Source organism: Oreochromis aureus, linkage group 6 (assembly GCF_013358895.1).
Source record: "Oreochromis aureus strain Israel breed Guangdong linkage group 6, ZZ_aureus, whole genome shotgun sequence".
Taxonomy (NCBI): Eukaryota; Metazoa; Chordata; class Actinopteri; order Cichliformes; family Cichlidae; genus Oreochromis; species Oreochromis aureus.
The window spans coordinates 20,727,438-20,746,637 of NC_052947.1; the positions used below are offsets into that span (position 1 = coordinate 20,727,438).

Sequence of the window (19,200 nt, forward strand, 5' to 3'; positions counted from 1 at the left end):
AGACACTATAGAGCTTTGTAGAGATGAGGGGAGTTGCTTGATTATTCTCTTTCATACACAAGTACTCATGTCATCCACTGTTGATTTAACAATATTGATTACAACCGCTTGAAATGTGGTGTTGATTTCAAGGCTACTTGTCAGCTGTCTCTGTTATTTTGTACACCCCCCTGTGGAGTCACACAGAGGTATATTCAGAGTGATTCATACACAAAACCCCAACACTGCCTATTAAATATACTGAACTCAAAATGCGTGACACAAGATTAAGGCACACAACAACAACAAAAAACAACAACAACAGAGTGCACAGACAAGCACACACTTACTCAAGGGCTTTGGATAAAACACATAAATAATAATAAAAAGCCTGGCAGAGGAGCTATGTTTTGAGCCTGCTCTTTAAAAAGATAAGATTTGGGGCACAGGTCATCTGGCACGCCGCTCCGCATTTTCAGGGCAGAGTACCTAAAAGCGGTTTCACCAGATTTTGATTCCATTCTTGGACCAACATAAATTCCCATGCCCATGATCAGAGAAGTCTGGCGCTGATAAATCGTAAGCAAGTGAGAAATGCACTGAGGAGTCAGGTCATTGTGTGCTTTACAGACCAGAAGTTCAGTCTTAAAGTAAATTCAGGAGGATTACAGATGGCATGAAAACCTAAAGCATACGTGATATGTTCAGCACTTTGTGTTATAGTCTGTGCTGCAGGCTCCCAGTCCACTGGGGGAGACCAGAAAGGATGCATACATTTCAGTATGCTCGCCATGATAGACGTCAAATGGAAAATAAAAAATACTAAGTGGGGAAGGTTTTCAGAGCCCCCTGCCTGTGCTTACTCCCATCATTGCAGTTAGTGAGCTTTTAAAGTAGATTAACACTATTGTTCCAACTTTATTACACTAGGGAGGACTTTCATATTCAGAGCCCTCAACATTTCACTGACTGCAGCGCATCATCTTGTGATACACTAACAGTACAAGACTGTACTGTCTTTGGGGAAAGGTAAACTTCACTCTGTAGAATATGTGATCTACATGCTTCATGATTGACCCTGACAGGTGTTCTGTGGTCAATTCTTTGCTGCTACACTCTCAAAAAAAAAAAACTTCAAAAGTTCTTCTCACGCTAAGTTGGCTGAGCAACCCTTGATTGAAGTTGAAGGGTGAAGTAACACTCCCTTCTTTGGGGCCTCGAGGTGTTTTTTCCAGTCTGTGAGACAGGTAGCCTGGCGAAGGCGACTGATTTCTAAGGTACTGTAGCTATAATTAAGTTACTGCCAAAGGAGGCTGTGTGGAGTGGAAGATGTGCCTGAAGTCTGGTCATTCACTGACAGCTTGTGCCTTACTGTCCAAACCTATTGCTCTCAATTTAAAGTCTGATAATGTGGGCAAATGGAGGTAAAAAATGAAGCATTTAACACTCCGCTAATCAATATCATCTAATAATCAGTGGATAAAGGGCTTATGTGTGATGTGAAAGAGGTTTCTCCCCCAGTTCTGCAGCTAATTTTTTTCATCCCATTGTTGTTGTTTTCCTGCCAGCACCTCAACTGTTTTGGTTTAGTCTCCCGGCTCTCATCAGCCTCATTTCCATCTGCAGGACACAGATGTTTGCAGCTAATTGGAAACTACTGTACTACATTCACTCAGTACCAGGAACAACTCTTTAAAGCGCCATTATCAGTGTCTGGTAGATAGGAAGTTCACTAACAAATTTACCACAGTAACATTAAAAGGAGAATTCACACAGTTCTGTGAGGTGTTAACAAGTTATTTAACTCTCTAAAAGTGACTATAAGTCAGTGTTTCAGATATCACTACTTGGATTTTGTGAATCACAACCAGTCAAAGCTGGCTTGCTTTCTTCATAGAAATTTCTACAAATGTGTCCTTCTAGTGAGATCCTGGCAACAAAGCGTCCTGCATACTTTATGTTATCTTATAAATTAATTATCCAATAAAGCCTTTGAGAAGCAGAAAGCAGTGAATAAGGTCATCAAAAGTCAGAAAATCCTCCGAAACTATTCTTCGGGTTACTCAGGCGATGGGAGATGCACCTACTTGTGTGACCTGTCACTGCTAAGCCTTTGAGCTTCCTGTACAGCCTCGTTGCAGCCTCCTCATCAGAGCATTGTCTAATATTGGTCCTTGAGGAGGAGACATCAACCAAATGTGGCTGATAATATTTTTATCCATTACATTCTCTGAATTGGTATTCCTCTGCAGTCACACCTTTTAGTGCCAGTTAAATTTGTAGCAAATACTGGAATTGCCCTCATAATTACATACAGTCAGTGGTGAGCTATTTCTTAAGAACCGAAGCTGTGACATAGATTTCAACCAGATAGACACTCACTGTATAAAACCTCTTAAATTAAATGCACTGACCGTCTACATTACCATTACTACTTTGCTTTGTTATTACTCACACCATGCCCCATCGATCCCAAACAACAATAAAAATGATTGAGGAATGAACTGAAACTTAGTGCACAAATTTCTTTTTTGTTTGTCATTTGTACATAAAAACAGCAATGGCATACTGATGCAGCAAAAACATCAACACACTGTGGTGTTCTACTTTTTTTTTCATGCTAATATATTCCAAGTTTTTAGTAGCATTTAATCTCCATTAACCCCCTGTCTGTGCCCATTCTATGCGTGACTCTCCTGGAATAGTTCCCTCTCTGTCAGACCCGTTAAGCAGTTTCTTCCATAGTTATTTCCTTATAAAGCATTTTCTTGCGCTTTTAGATGGCTATTGTTTGTTGTCCTTTGGTATTAATTTAAAATAATGGCATTGTGAAGACCTCTGTGGATGCTAAAGAGCGGTACTTCAGCTTAATTTCATTTGACTTGACATGCAGCAGACTAAACTAGTGATTAATTTATGATTTGGATCCAGTGCATCCTCTTTCATTTTTTTTAGGTTTTTTTGAGCATTGTTTCCTCCTCTCTTCCCCTCTGTTGTTTTGTTTCTCTTGGCCGGCGACAGGGAGCACAGGTCTGAAGGTGAAAATGAACAACAATAGGTAAATATTTTGAAATAGAAAAACAGTCTGTTGTGTGTCCACTCTAAGGTGTTTTGGAACCCTACCACTCTACAGTGTTGAGTACGCATACAAGGTCAAAATGTGGTGCTGAACTTTCTGTGATCCTCACCTAAAAACAACAACAAAACAAAAGCCACCTCCCCCTACCCACATTCTATTTTTTAAATATTTTGCTGCAAATGTAGCAGGACACATACGAATATATTGTGACAGGTCCTTACCTAGGGTGGCCCTGAGCGGTCAAATACACTGCAAGTTAAACACCAGCGAACAGAAAAACACTGCAAAAGCACAAAAAACACAATGGAAGTCAAACAAAACAACAGAAGCAAAAAAATAAAAATAAAATCTCACAAAACACAATGGAAGAATTTCTGGGGACACAATAACGTGACGGACCAGCTTAAGGTTACTTAATGTAATCCCTGGTTCTTTGATAACAGAGTGAGGTGTTTTACTATGGGAATCACCTCGGCGTGACCAACTACGGAAGCTCCAATGACACCACGTCTGTCTATGATAGACCTGTCGAGCAGTGCTCAGGGCTCCGCCCCCTCATTCTAACACGGCTGACCAGCCCCTCCTAACTATTTCCAAGCAGATTTCTTTCCGTGCCTAAGCAACGAGGGAAGTGTTGGTGAAACACCTCGCTCTGTTATCAAAGAACCAGGCATTACGTTAAGTAACCCAACATTCTTTTTCTAACTTCGCTCGTTGTTTCACTATGGGAGATACGGCCCACTCCCGGATTGCGCCAGCTCCTGAAGCTACGCTCCTGCACTACTCCAGGATATCAGGTCGAACCTGAGACACCAGAATCCAGCACTGCCTGAGCCAGGGATGACTGTGCAACATCCAGCCGATAAAACCGGACAAACGTGTGTGGTGTAGCCCAGCTTGCTGTTGCACAAATATCCTGGACTGATATACCTCTGAACAAAGCCCAGGATGTGGCCTAAACCCCTAGTGGAGTGAGCTCGGAGTCCCGGGGGGGCCTGCGAGCCCTCACAGCTATAAGCCAGAGCTATGGCCTCTACAATCCAATGACTCTGGCGTGATAAGGGCCTGCCCTTGTGAGGGGAGGCCCAGGAAAAAAACAGCTGATCCGACTTCCTGAATCCAGCTGTTCTGTCAACATAAGTCCCCAAGGCCCGCACAGGGCACAAAGTGTTCAGCCTCTGCTCCGTCTCTGAGGAGAATGGGGGTGAAAAGCCAGGAGCTCTACTGTAGAGCACCTGTATGATGTTTCCAACACCTTAAGGACAAAGGCTGGGTTAGGCCTCAGACGTGCTTTAGTGAGTCCCGGGGCCAGCTGTAGACAAGATGGGGTGAACAGACAGAGCCTGTAATTCACTAACTCGCTTGGGTGTGGTTAGAGCCAACAGCAGAGCGGTTTTAAGAGAGAGAAACTTCAACCCCACTGCCCTGATAGGCTCAAAGGGGTGGTGGGAGAGGGCGTCTAAAACAACTGACAGATCCCATAAAGGGAGCAGTTGTCTAGAGACTGGAAGCGTTCGACGCACCCCCCTGATGAAGCGACATACCAGAGGGTGCTGACCGGCAGGTTTATCACCAAACCCCACATGACAGGCTGAAATAGCTGCTAAATAGACCTTTATGGTGGAAAAAGCTCTCCTTTTGTCCAGCAAGTCCTGAAAGAAACACAACAGCTCCACCACTGAACACTGAAAAGGGATTATCTGCTTTTCATGGCACCACTCTTCAAAAACACGCTATTTACTGCTGTACATGGAACTAGTGGAGGAGGCTCTAGCATTCTGAATGGTTTCAATAACCTTCGGAGGTATGCCTACCGCCTTTAAATTCCACCTTTCGCGGGCCAGGACAAGAGAGCAACCTGGTCTGGATGGGGATGGTATATCTCCCGATGCACCTGAGACAGAAGGTCCCTGTGGATGGGGAGTGGCCATGGCTCATCCACCAGAAGCTGGATGATTTCTGCTATCCAGTGTTTGGATGGCCACCGTGGAGCTATTAAAATCAGTGACAGCCCCTGATCCCTCACTCTGATCAGTGTAGGGGAGATCAGGCTGAGGGGAGGAAAGCATACAGCAGTCTGTTTGGCCATGGATGGGCCAGCGCATCCACGCCCAGTGGCGGATCTGCGCCTGACAGGGAGAAAAACAGTGGGCAATGTGTGTTTTCTTGCGAGGCGAAGAAATCTACGGCAGCCCGGCCGTATCTCTGACAAATCTGCTCCACCACCTGTGGGTGAAGCCGCCATTCTCCGAACAGTGGATTCCCTCTGGACAGGAGGTCCGCCCCCCTGTTCAGAATTCCTGGCAGGTGAGTTGCTCGAAGGGAGAGGAGTCGTGTGCTGCTCCACACAATTATTTCCCTGGCTAACCTGTGTAGCTGCTGGGTACCGCCCTGGCGGTTGATATAAGCAACTACCGTGGAGTTGTCTGTTTTCACTAAAACATGTTGTCCCCGGAGATATGGCAGAAAATGCCGTAAGGCTAGGAGCACCGTGCGGAGCTCCAGCACATTTATGTGATTCAGAACCAGTCTCTGTGACCAAACGCCATTCACTGCTCTGCCCATCATAGTTGCACCCCAACCTGACAGGGATGCATCTGTCGTCAGTGTCACCCTGGATGATACTACCCCAAGAGGTATCCCCGCAGCGAGAGGTGTCGGGCTCCTCCAAGGCCGGAGAGCCGCGATACACGACTGCATTATTTTTACACCACGACTGAGATGTCGGTGAGGGCACAGCTGCAGAGAAGCGACCCACCACTGAAAATCTGTCATCATAAGCAGCCCCAAATGTGCCACCGATACCACCGAGGCCATGAGGCCGAGGAGGCGGAGACAGAGTCGGAACTGCATGACTTTCCCCAGCTGAAAGTATGAAAGACAGTGAGTGAAGGATGCGATCCTCCACTCTGAAAGTGCGATACGATAAGAGATGGATTCTATTCTATTCTGAGCCCCAGATACTCTGTATACTGTGCAGGTTCCAAGAGTCTCTTTTCCAGGTTGATTGTGAAAGCAAGCACCGTGAGGTGATTCACTACCAGCCTGGAGTCTTTGATCGCCTGCTCGCATGATAGTGAGCATATTAGATAATCGTCTATGTAAGAGAATATTCTGATGCGGCTGTTCCTTAACGGAGACAGCGCTGCCTCCACACATTTGCTGAAAACCCTTGGGGCTAAGGATAGCACGAATGGGATTGTTTGAAACTCGTACGCTACCCTCTGATAAGCGAACCTGAGATATTTCCTGTGTGGAGGATAAATGGCGATGTGAAAATATGCGTCTGAGAGGTCGATTGTAACAAACCAATCGCCTGTGTGAATTGAGCGACAAAGCGTTTTGTGTGTGAGCATTCTGAACGTGTACTTTCTCAAATGCTTGTTCAACACATGCAGATCCAGAATAGCTTTTTCGGGATGAGGAAATAGCAGCCTGTTTGTGTTACAGGGAGGATATTTCGTCCTCCAGCACGTTCGCTGAATCACCACTGGCCACCGAAGTTAACACTCCGCCAAATCTCGGTGGTTTTACAGAGATGAACTGCGCATGTGCGCCACTGCTTCAGCCGCACTGCGAGAGGGCCCCTGAAGATGCGGTAGTGTGACGTCACCCCTGTCTCCCAGAAGGAGTTGGGGCTGTCCCCCTCGGGAAGAGCGTGAGCTCCCCCCGCTGGGGACAAAGAAAAAAAGGAAGTGATTTTCTTTTGTTTTTATTTTGAAACTGGGGGGACATTCTGCCCTTGGCAAACTGCCTGGCTGCAGAAATGCATGTTTTATTTCTTTTGTTAACCCCAAAACACAGTGAAGTGCCTGGTGACTCTGGGCAGTGCTTGGTGACACTGACAGAGTTCTTAGGAGTGCTTGGTGACACTGCGCCATTTGTCCACAAGTTCGTCCTCCCTGAACTGGAGGAGGAGACAGAGAGGGTGCTCCTGGTGAACTGGAAACTTCCTGAGACCCTGAACCTTGGAGGGATTTTGTTACCCCTTCTAACACCTTCCTTCTCTTTGCGGAAGAAGAAAGGGGTGACACAGAATGTTGCAGGTGTGCTAGGCTGACCGCTTCTTTTTCCCCTCTCCGGGGTGTGACGGCTTGTTCTTTGCAGTAGCTGCTGCAAAGGAATGCTTGCTCAAGGTCTTTGGTTCTCTACTTTGGCCTGGTGGGCAGACTGCGGGCCTCGTGCTCCTCTCTGCATTCTGGCCCCACTCTGTGTCCCTCTCACAGCTGCTGCTACTGCTGCAAAGCCAGCTCTTGGCACCTGCTGAGGCTGAGGGTTAGGTTTTCTGGGTAAGCAGAGGTTGAATGCTTCTCCGTCCTACTTTCTTTGGGTGCTTGTCTCTCTCATTCTCTCCAGGGCTGGGCCAAAGAGACCCTTGGTTGGGTCATAGGCTGCATCCATGACCTCAGCCTTCTGTGCATCACCTAAGCCTGACAGGTTTAGCCACAAGGCTCTCTCACCCAAGACTGCGAGGCCCATAACATGGCCACATCCTTGGACTGCTCCCCTGGAGGAGCGAAGAATGAGATCATTAACCACGCAGATTTCATCCCAGAGGGCTGGGTTTGGGGAACCCGAGTCAAGCTGACGGCCCATGTCTTCCAGAATTTCTGCCTGATATGCTGATAGCAGTGTGACTGCATTAAGTGAGCATACTGACTGTGCAGCATATTTGTACATCCTTTGATAAATAGATGCCGTGAGGCGATCCATCTTGCTGGGCAAAGAAATGCTAGAAGAATCTGAGACTGCCCTGCGGTTAGGGTGAAGGTGATACGCCACTGAAGGCTCCACTGCTGGGGGTTTGGTCAGCCCCAGTTCACCCATCCCCTGGATCTCAAGCTTAGAGCAGCCCTTGGTCGGAAGCTTGCTTTTAAAAGGGCTTGACCAATAGCGACTCATTTCTTTCATGCAGGCCAGGAGTGCTGGCAGAAGCTGCTTCGATGGCTTGTGGGAGCCTCTTGCTGTCATACAGGCCGCGTTCTGCGCCTTTGGCATCCTGGGCGCCTTCGGCATCCTGGGCGGCTGGCCATGGGATGCCTAGCTTGGTCGCAGCCCATTTGCAGACCTCAGTGGCCTGGACTGCTGGGGAGGGAAGGTAGAGTCATCCTCCTCCTCATCCATGTCCTTTAGGTCGAGGAGGTTGGAGTTGGCGTCGCCCTCCGTGTGCTCGCCACCCGGCTTGCCCATGTTTTGATCGAGGAGGTCCTCGAATGATGGGGGCATGAGGGGGGACTCTTCTTCCATCATGTACGCCCAGCTTGTGGAGGCTCGCGGATGATGGATATCACTCGTAGCAGTAGCGGCTGACAGGCAGGGGTCCTGACTGTTCGTTACTGCTACTCTCAGCCTCCTTTCCAGGACTTTCTCTGGCATCAACGCACAGTGTGGGGATCCCTGAGGACCCGCCAGTGAAGCCTGAGCATGCTTGGCACCCATACAGACGATGCACTTTGGATGAGGGTCCCTGCCCGATATCATGGCACCGCATGACGCGGGGCACGGGCGTGTTACAGCCTCTTTGGCCTTCGGTTCCAACCCTTTGGCAGGGGTAGGAGCTGTAGACATGGTTAGCGGAAAGGGGTGAGACTAAGCTACACCAGGCTCATCGCGACATGTTAGCCTGTACGTAGGTAGGACTAGCAGTGGGGGTTAAATCCGAGCTAGTCGCCGCGGGAGTCAGCTCGTTGTGACACGTTAGCTGCACTCCGCTAGCCAATATCGTTAGCAACTTAATGCTAACCGAACCCTAGGTCAACTACAAACTAATGCTAGTGAGACGCTAAAATGGTTTGTGGCCTGCTAACAAGTTAATGCTAGCCGGACACTGAAAGAACAGTTCGCCGTAACGCGTTAGCCCGAATTACACAACGTCGGCTACCTCGCTAACTAAAACCAGGAACTGCTGGAACAGCTCGCCCTGACGCGATTGCTGTTCCACAGTGTAAGTATAAGTACACTTCTTTCGAAGGACTTACTCAGCACGATCCAAACTGGAACCAGAAAAACTGCGTTCAGCGACGTACTCCTAAACTGGACGCCTGAGAACTGTTAAGCAGCTAATCAAGTTAGCCTAGATGTGCTGAGGGAGTTCAAAGTAGTTTCTCACGGGAAGAAAGCGAGAATGAGTTAGGAGGGGCTGGTCGGCCGTGTTAGAATGAGGGGGCAGAGCCCTGAGCAGGCGAGGCGATTCCCATAGTGAAATACTGAGCGAAGTTAGAAAAAGAACCAAAACAAGTACTGCACTGAGACAAAAAGAAAAGAAGCAGAGCATCGATCGGTGTTGTGAGGGGGAAAATATGTAAGGTAATGTGTGTTTTAATACGATTCATCATTTATAATCCTGTAGATATATGTTTGCTATTAGCCGTTTACTGTTAGCTTGTCACTTACTCAAGTGTTCCATCACATTATTATGTCCCCAGAAACAACTTTTTTTATAACTTCAATTGTGTTTTGTTCGACCTCTGCTGTGTGCATTTGCAGTGTTTTTCTGTTTGCTGGTGCTTTCTCAAATTGCAGTCCGTTTGACCTCTCAGGGCCACCGTACCTACCCTGTCATGTTAATTCCCCTTCTTTAGGTATACCTGATCAACTCTTTGTTGATGCAAATATGTATTCAGTCTATCACACTGCATATTTCATGTTGTTTTTCTTTGTATTACTGTAGGGTATTTACCTTGCAATATAAAGCACCTTAAGCCAACTGTTCTTATGATAAATAAAACTCAATCGAATTGAATTATAACTCGTGTTTCTGTCCATTTATTTAAAGGTGCATTGTGTGAGGAGAAAGCATGCTAGTTACACTGTGCAGTTGTCTGGCTTTGGTTGGTGTGGCAAGACTACAACTTAATGTGACTGGCTCCAGCTTGAGCACCCCCAAACTGCATGAAGAGCCAAAATGGCTGCCACCTGTGGCTGATCTTTCACTTCCCCATCATCAAACCAGCTACACTAGTGTTTGCTCTCTTGTGAAGTTTGACTTTTTTCTTCTTAACTTTTTTCTCTTGTTTATATCAGCATGGGGAGGTAAGGCATTTATTTCTTCTACGTAGGTTATCTCAGTTTGCATTGGTTTGCAGCTCCATTTGTTTGTTATTTTGGCCTTAGCTCACCCCAAGATTATTTTATACTCTTGTGTTTGTAAATCTGTTGAATAATAAATACAATATCTATAATTTATTGACAAGTTCTTTCTGTGGCTCTTTGGGACTTCCATCAGCCCCCAGATGCAACATTGGATGATGCCAGATGGGTTTTCTGAGTATTTCTAAGTATAAGTATCTAAGTATTGATCTGCTGTGATTTTTCACACAACTGTCTCTAGGGTTTACAAAGAATGGGCTGAACAATCTAAACTATTTATTGAGTGGCAGTTGCTGCTAGAAGTCAGAGGAGAATGGCCAGACTGCTTTGAGCTGATAGGAAGACAACAGATACTCGAATAACCACTCATTACAACCAGAGTGTGCAGAAGAGCATCTCTGAAGGAACAACACATCAAACCTTGACGGAAGTTGGCTACATCAGCAGAATAGTATTGCTGCTTACTATGTCCATCCCTTCAAGCAGGATAACCCACCATGTCACAAAGCTCAAATGATCTCAAACTGGTTTCTTGAAATGACAACAAGTTCTCGGTACTCAAATGGCCTCTACAGTCACCAGTTCTAGAGCGCCTTTGGGATGTGATGGTAGATTCTCTGCACTGATCCAACAGATTTGCAACAATCATGCTATCATGTTAATATGGACCACAATCTCTGAGGCATGTTTCCTGAATATTGTTCAGTCTATGGCATGAAAAACGAAGGTAGTTCTGAGGCAAGGGGTCCAACTTGGTACAAACAAGGTGCACCTAAAAAATCATGGTATTAACTGCAGTGGAGTTTAGCAACCATAAATAAATAAATAAGAAATCTGTGCATTTTGCTAGAACTTATTTTCTATAATGCTTTTTAATATGGGACTCAGCTTAAGCAGTTATCCCAATGTTCATGATAACCAGAGCAAGATGACTCTATTATTCTTTTGCTTTACACGCAAGGGTTAAAGTGTGTTACTGAAGGTGCTGGAATACTGGTAGGTTAATACATGTAATAATAATATTACTAATGAATTGGTTCATTTTTCACATCCTGCAGCCTGGCTTCGCTTCCAGTGATGGTGTGGTCAGTGCTCGGTAATAAGAAAATAAAGACATGCAATGACCCACTTACACCTTTACCAATCATTTTTCCTTCTCATCTCTGTGATGTGCTCATGAAGCAGATGTAAATGTTTCAGTTCATGTTGTGTTCATGTGTCATCTATCCAGATTTTAAGTAAAAAGAAGTGAGCATAAATTGAGTAGTCTGTTTTTAAGTGGCAAGTAATTTCAAATACCAAACCCCACTTCAACCCATTTTTGTGTTAAATAGTTGTTAGAGGGTTAGGGTCACATATGAAGAGAATTAAACCAAACTTGATACCTGCTGTATTAAGTTTCATTAAATTTAATTTACAGAGAATATTAAGGTGATATAATGACAGTATTAGTATTGGAGTCTGTTTTACTATAACACATAATTTAATTTGACACATTTAAAAGCAGCACAGCTGTTTAAATTACATCAAATAAGTTGCATGGAATTAACTACCTATGGTATATTTATAAGACATTACCTCCAAATTTTTACTTCTGGGGATTTTTTCAGGTGCATGTGGAACAGTAGTGTTCCCCAGTAATGAGCACATTTGTTTCCCCTTTCTCTATTTGCCATAACCACAGAATAACAGATAAACCCTATTTTAAAACTGAAAGAAGGGATTTATCAGTGGTGGTAGTGGGTGGACGGTTGATATAAAAATTAGCAGCATGACTTGTTGTGACAGTAAAATGATTAAAGAGTGAGGAACTCTATTAACAGCTTGCGAAAGGGGTAAAATTATTAATCACAGATTCATAGCTCTAGAGTGCTAAATATATTCTAAACTAATAATAAGAAAATATAATAAATGGAAAAATGCACAGCTTTAGATAATGATTCAGTTGCTTCTGACTTTGGACTTACCTCTGACCTTCATCTTACTTTTGTTAGAGAATGAGATAGGCAGAGGCTGGACCTGTTGCTTAATTACTCAATATTTGTATTTCAAACTTGTGTAAAATTATGTAACAATCACATTATCTTACATGTGCCTCTAACGTATCATGGCATAGGATGGTGCACAGGTGGCAATATCTCCCACTATTCTGGAAATGGCGTTTTTTTTCCTTCCTCTCTAGCAATTTATTTTCGCCCTTGTGGTTTGTGATCACTTTGTTGTGGCTGCCACATGGCTCAGCACTAAGCGAGGTAAGAGACTATTTCCATTCATTAAATTGCAAGACAGCATGCACATACAGAGAAGGGAGGCTATGAGACACTGTATGTGTGTGTGGTGCATTAGTGGTTAAAAGGAAAAAGTAAGAAAATATAGGGAGTGTGGGACACTTAAAGTAATATCACACTGCCTTTTTAAAGGTTATTGTCAAAAGATAATAGCATTGTAGCTAAATAATCAATCAGATGATATGTGTGCAATCTAGAAAACCATTAAATCACTGAAAAAAATAAAAGTTCGTTGAATAAAGCAGAAACCCCCCCCCCCAAAACATTTTGGATTTATTGTCGATATATAAGGCCGATCATGTGGTTTTGTGAACTGAAGCAAGATGGCGTAACTGCATCTTTAATGGAGCACTTTAGTGGAGTCCCTTCTTGTTTGCAGTGGTGATGGACAGGTTAATAGACGAGGTCAAGCAGGAGTCTCTGTTGACTATGATATTTGCAGATGACACTATGATCTGTAGTGAGAGTAGGGAGCGGGTCTAAGATAGCCTGGAGAGGTGGGGGTATGCTTTGGAGAGAAGAAGAATGAAATTCAGTAGAAGCAAGACAGAATACGTGTGTGTATGTGAGAGTGAGGCAACTAGACTGGTGAGATAGAGGTAGTGAAGGTGGATGAGTTTAAGTAACTGGTACCAGTGTTGGTCAAGTTACTTGAAAATAGTAAGTAGTTACTAATTACTCCTCCAAGAAAGTAATCCAGTTACTTCAGTGATTACTTATTTTCAAAAGTAATTAGTCACTTTATTTCTTAGTTACTTTTTAAAAACATGATACACAACCTGAATATGTTATAAAGCAATAGACCTTTCAGCCCAATTCTAGTTTTTCTGCATCATCCATCATATAAAACTGAATCTCTTTTTAAAACTCGTTTTATTAGTTTCAGTCTTTTAATTTTATGCACATTGCATCAAGCAAAAATTTAATTATATGCAACAGACTTTGACTTGAAGTAATTTGTTTAACATTTAAACCTATTTTCTGCATATTCCAGCATATAAAATAAAATTATTTTTTGTGTTGACACTCACTCTTTCAAATAGATGCAAGTAAAACACAGCAAAAAACAAATAAAATCAAAGATTCAGCTGTCCTGTCACTCTTAAATCTATTTTCACCTGTTTAGCAGAAGTGGAGTATTGGAGGTTTGCCCGGTGCCACAGCGATCATGTCAGTGGAGGGATTCAAGGGTTTCTCTGTGAATTTGACATTCCTGTGCCGGCTTGCTAGCTGCTTGCTCAGATTTGAAGTGTAATGGTCATACTCTCTCCCGCACGCCATATTATCCATTGTTGATCTACATGCGTCTGTTGCTGTCGCATACGCTTACGTCATTGTCACAAGACACCCTCACAAACCAAATAATGGTTTAGTAATGCAGTAACGCAGCCTGCTTACAGGAAAGTAACAGTAATCAAATTACTTTTTTGCATTAGTAAAAAAGTAATCGGATTACAGTAACACGCTAGTTTTAATGCGACAAAAAGAGAAAGAAGTATATATATCCAGGGAAACGTACATACATACAAGAACATATATAAATTGTAGTGTAAAGTTACTGAACTTCAGGATAACTTCTCTCTGTGCAAGTCAGTCCTCTTGTGTAAATGATCTGTTCCATATTAATGCGAGACTTTTCTTACCTGAGTCACTTCCTCCCTGCTGCCAGTCTCCTTTGCAATTAATTTAATTCCATTTGTGTTGAAGAAATGTTTGGGTATGGGACTGGAAACACAACAGTAGGGAGAGGCATCTTCTGACAACGACGCCTTTGAAGTTGGCGGTTCCTTTAAAATAATTATGAAAAGAAAGGAATGAAAACACTGCACATGCTGCTACATCTCAAAGACAATGCTGGGTGAACCTTATTCACGCATTTGCTGGAGGGTAATCAGTCTTCCTTTAATGTTTTTTAATGATATTTCAGTCTAGCAAAATCACTTTGGTTGAATCAGAATCTCAAACTTAATAAATACTATATCTAGCTATTGTACCCTTTAAGACAGACGACTTACTTTATTGCTTTGTAACAGCACATCTTGACTCCTAAACTCCCAGCAGTTAATGTTCAAGTAAAATAAAAGCAGGATTACAGAGGCATACCTATTATTATGACAGTTGTGAAAATAAAAGGAGAAATGTGTAGGCAATAATACAATGCACAGTGCATATACACATAAAGTATGTTTAGTCAGTGATTACTTCATTGGTTTCAGTTTAAGGTAGTCAAAAGTGTGTTCTTGTGCACTTACAGATACACACTACATCAATAGTGTGAGAGTGTACTGATGCATTTCTCTCTGCCAGTTCACTTTTATATCACTACACGATGAGGGGGAATTAAATTACTATAGTCTCATGCTATTCCAAAATACATATCAATGCACCAACAAAGGCACAGAACATAGATTTGTAGATTATGGTTTCATGAGTCTGTCACTGAAGGAGCTTTTCGGGACACCCGCTGCATCATAGATAGGGTAGTCAGTGTTACTGAAGAGAGATGACTGCTTAGCAATGACGCTCCTCTCCCCAGTGTTTCCACTGTGTCCAAGGGGCACACAAGGGCAGCGCTGACATTCATAATTCAGTCTCTTGCTTTTTATCCCTCTATGTGATTATTTCTCCTTCCCAGCAAACTGCTGCACAAACACAAATTAAGAGCTAATGCCAGCACAGTGATACAAAATGATTTTTAACTGTCTGTGGCACTGTCTCCTTGGCAGATAATGCCCACTTTGGCCATTCTCGTGCATATTTTGACTAAGGCAGGTTCTTAAGATAAATAAACAGGTACAGTGCTTCTGGATGTTGTTTTGCGTTTTGTCAAGTTACAGCCTTATTCTAAAATGGATCACTTCAGAACTCTACACACAATATGCCAGAATGACAAAAAAAATGTTTGAAACTCTTGCAAATTTCTTAAAAATAAAAACATGTACATAAGTATTCACAGCCTTTGTCATGACACCCAAAATTGGGCTCAAGTGCATCATATTGAACACTGATCATCTGTCAGATGTTTATATAAGTCCACATAAGGCCCCATAGTTACAGGTCATGTTAGAGAGCAATCCAAGCCGAAAGTTCCAGGGAATTGTAGACTTCCAAGACAGGATTGTATGGAGGCAAATATCTGCAGAAGGGTACAGAAAAACTTTTGCAACACTGAAGGTCCCAATGACCACAGTGGCTTCCATCATTTTTAAATGTAAGAAGTTTGGAACCACCAGGACTCTTCCTAGAGTTGGCTGCCCAGCTAATCTAAGTAAATAGAGTAAAAGGGCCTGAGTGAGGGAGGTGACCAAGCTCATTCTGACAGAGCTCCAGCATTGCTCTGTGGAGAGAGCAGAACGTTCCAGAAAGACAACCATTTCTGCAGCACTCCACCAATCAGGCCTGTTTGGTAGAGTGGCCAGACTGAAGCCACTCCTCAGTAAAAAGCCCATGACATCCCATCTGGAGTTTGTCGAAATGCACCTGAAGGACTTAGGGCAGGGATAGCTCAGTAGGTAGAGTGTCTGCCCCATGATTGGAAGGTCGGGGGTTCGACTTCACTGAACGGCTACCCTGAGGTACACCTGAGCAAGGTACCGTCCCTACACACTGCTCCCCGGGCGCTGCATTGGTGGCTGCCCACTGCTTCACTGGGTGAATGGGTTAAATGCAGAGGAGTAATTTCCCTTCGGGGACTAACACAACACACTTTACACTTTACTTTACATAGACCATTACAAACAAAATTCTCTGGTCTGATGAAACAAAGATTGAACTCTTTGTCCTGAATGCAAAGTGTCATGTCTGGAGAAAAGGCACTGCTCATTACCTGGCCAGTACCACCTATACAGTGAAGCATGGTGGTGGCAGCATCATGCTGGGGGGATCTTTTTTGGCAGCAGGAACTAGGAGACTAGTCAGGGCCGAGGGAAAGATGAATGCAGCAATGTGCAAAGACATACTTGATGATAACTTACTCCCAGTGTTGGGGAGTAACGGAATACATGTACCGCCGTTACGTATTTAGAATACAAAATATGAGTAACTGTATTCCGTTACAGTTACCGTTTAAAAAGGTGGTATTCAGAATACAGTTACTTTGGTGAAATAAATGGAATACACGGCGGTACTTCCTTGTTTCATATTGTCGCGGGTCAGGATTGTTTGGGTTTGTTTGACAGCTACGCTCTGTTGTTCCAGGCGGCAGCGTTACGGTTGCCATGGTTACAGGGTGACGCTCTCTCTCTCTGCGTGTTTCCTGGGTGAGAGAGCGCATTTTTGTTGTTGTTGTTGTGCTAAGCTAAAAGGCAGAATGCTACAGGCATAGCTCTAAAGCATGTAGCCTGATGGGCAGTGTAGTCCGTGCTGCAGGGAGAATGGACTGCCATACACGTTATGTGTCTGTGAGCGAGGGAGGGAGAGAAAGGAAAAGTCCGAGCTGTCACGGAGCAAAAACGGGAGCTGGAAGCATGTAAATATAATAATAACCACAGCAGCCAAGAAGAGTGCCTGAGGAGCCCATTTGTAAGTAAGCTATTAAGACTCAACTGTACACTGTGTTCGTGTTTTCCTCCGGAAACAATAAGTTCCGTTGGAGCAGCCTTTCAACGCCTCTCTCTGTCTCCCGCAAGCAAAGTTGACCCAGACAACAAAGTAAAGCTAGTTTTCGGCTACCAGCCCGACACGAACCCGACGTATTAGCCAGAGGTCCCTTTACTACGTTTCGGACCTTCAGTAACAGTAATAAATCACAGCAATAGTACATTCACGTAGTTGTAAACAGCATGATAATATATTAAGTATTCCATAGTATTCAGAATACGTTACTCTCATTGAGTAACGTAACGGAATACGTTACAGAATACATTTTGGGGCATGTATTCAGTATTCTGTAGTGGAATACATTTTAAAAGTAACCTTCCCAACACTGCTTACTCCAGACCTTTCTAGATCTCAGACTGGGGTGAAAGCTCATCTTCCAACAGGACAATGGCCCTGAACACACAGCTGAGTTAATAAAGGAGTAGTTTTGGGACCAATCTCTGATGTTCCTGAGTGGACTGAATATCTCTGGAGAATATCTCTCTCTCAATTTTTTTTAATAAGGCTGGAAGCATGACAAAATGGGGAACAAGTGAAACTCTGTGAATACTTTCCAGATGCACTGTATTTGTATGCCCCAGCAATCCAAATGTCCATTCCATAAAAGTATTAGATTATCAGTGAATGGGCTTGTTTTCTGTGAAAGTTCATTACACTCCTCTTAAGCTTGTTCGCATTACAGCAGTTCTGTTTTTAGCATTTGGTGAAATCTTGGGATAGTGGTTTCATCACCACAGATTTTCTGAAAGTGCCAGCTGCTGATATTTTGTACATCTAACAGTAACAAAGTAATCATTATGACAAAATCTAAAAAATATACAGAAAAAAAAACAGTCATGCAATGCAACAAAATAGTGTCTGTTTCATCCGCATCTACTATCTCAGTCTTTTTTGTATGCAAGCCTGGCAGTGTAGAGTAAAAAGCATGGAAAACATCTTTCTCACATTGCTCTTCAAGATGATACAGGGAACTGCACACTAGGTATATGATGGCGAACTGCACAGAGGAGCTCACCCAGAGTATGATGTGACCGAGGACAAGCCTCTCTAGAGTCTTCATTAGGTTTCATGTAAGAGCTTCTGCTCTGTAGTGGTTAGGATCTCGCATAAAAAGAAGAGAAACTCTCAGAAAATATGAAGCACCACCTCAGGCAGCTAGTATTCAAAGACCTTAAGAACTCTGGAGAAGACTGGAGATAAACAATGGACAATTTGAAATACTTAAAAAAACTAAAAGTGATTTAAGGTGAGAAAAAATGCTCTCAGGTTTGCTGAATGTGAAAATAAAAGATGTGCATACATTGTTTTGGTAAGAAATACTCAAAGGTTACCAAAAATGCTTCTTGGGGCACATTCATTTGAGTCTTTAGGGGGTCAAACACAAGACACATTACACTTTTAATCAAAAATAAGTAAGAGACAAAATTTGTAAGAAAACTGAAGATAATTTAAAATTGATATTTTAAAGAGACATCGAGGCAGCGATGGTAATTTTCTTGACGATTCAAATTTCAGATTTTTTTCTAACTGGGACCTGCTGATGCAGCTTTTTGCATTTTCAAATTTTCATAATAAAAGAATTGATTTAAATGTACAGTTTTCCCAAACTTCTCTCACTTAAACGACTGAAAATTAAGTGGAAAGAGGTTCAAATAATTCACTGAAAATGAATTGCTGAACAAACATCTTTAACTGACATATTTTTGTTACTAAAGAAAATCATGTGTAATAGATTAATATAACAAATCAAATTTCGGTCACTTATATCATTTTAAAGTATGTTTATAAATTCACCAGATAATCGAAGATCGATTTTCTTTTTTATTTCTCCTTACTGCTTCGATTGTTTGCTCATGCTGAGGCCGGCCAATTCTGATTATTGTCCACTTAATATTTACATAAATTCTGGCAATGCTGTTTCAGTTGAGTTTAATATAGCAACAATATACAAGGGGGTGTGTGTGTGTGTGTGTGTGTGTATATATATATATATATATATATATATATAGTGCGTAGTGGTTAGACTACACGCCTTTGGAGCAGAGGATCGCAAGTTCGATTCCTGCCTGGGGCGTCTGTATCCAGTAAGGGTCCTAAGGCTAGACCCCCTAGCCTTAGGCGAGCCTACCGCAGACATGAGCGAGACAGATAAATATGAAGGCATGC

The 19,200-nt window shown here is 43.1% G+C and overlaps 1 pseudogene; it reads right to left on the reverse strand.

Annotated features, from left to right (window-relative positions):
• Positions 1–4,877: 4,877 nt before the first annotated feature.
• LOC116331388 lies at positions 4,878–8,074 on the reverse strand (annotated as a pseudogene).
• Positions 8,075–19,200: the final 11,126 nt, after the last annotated feature.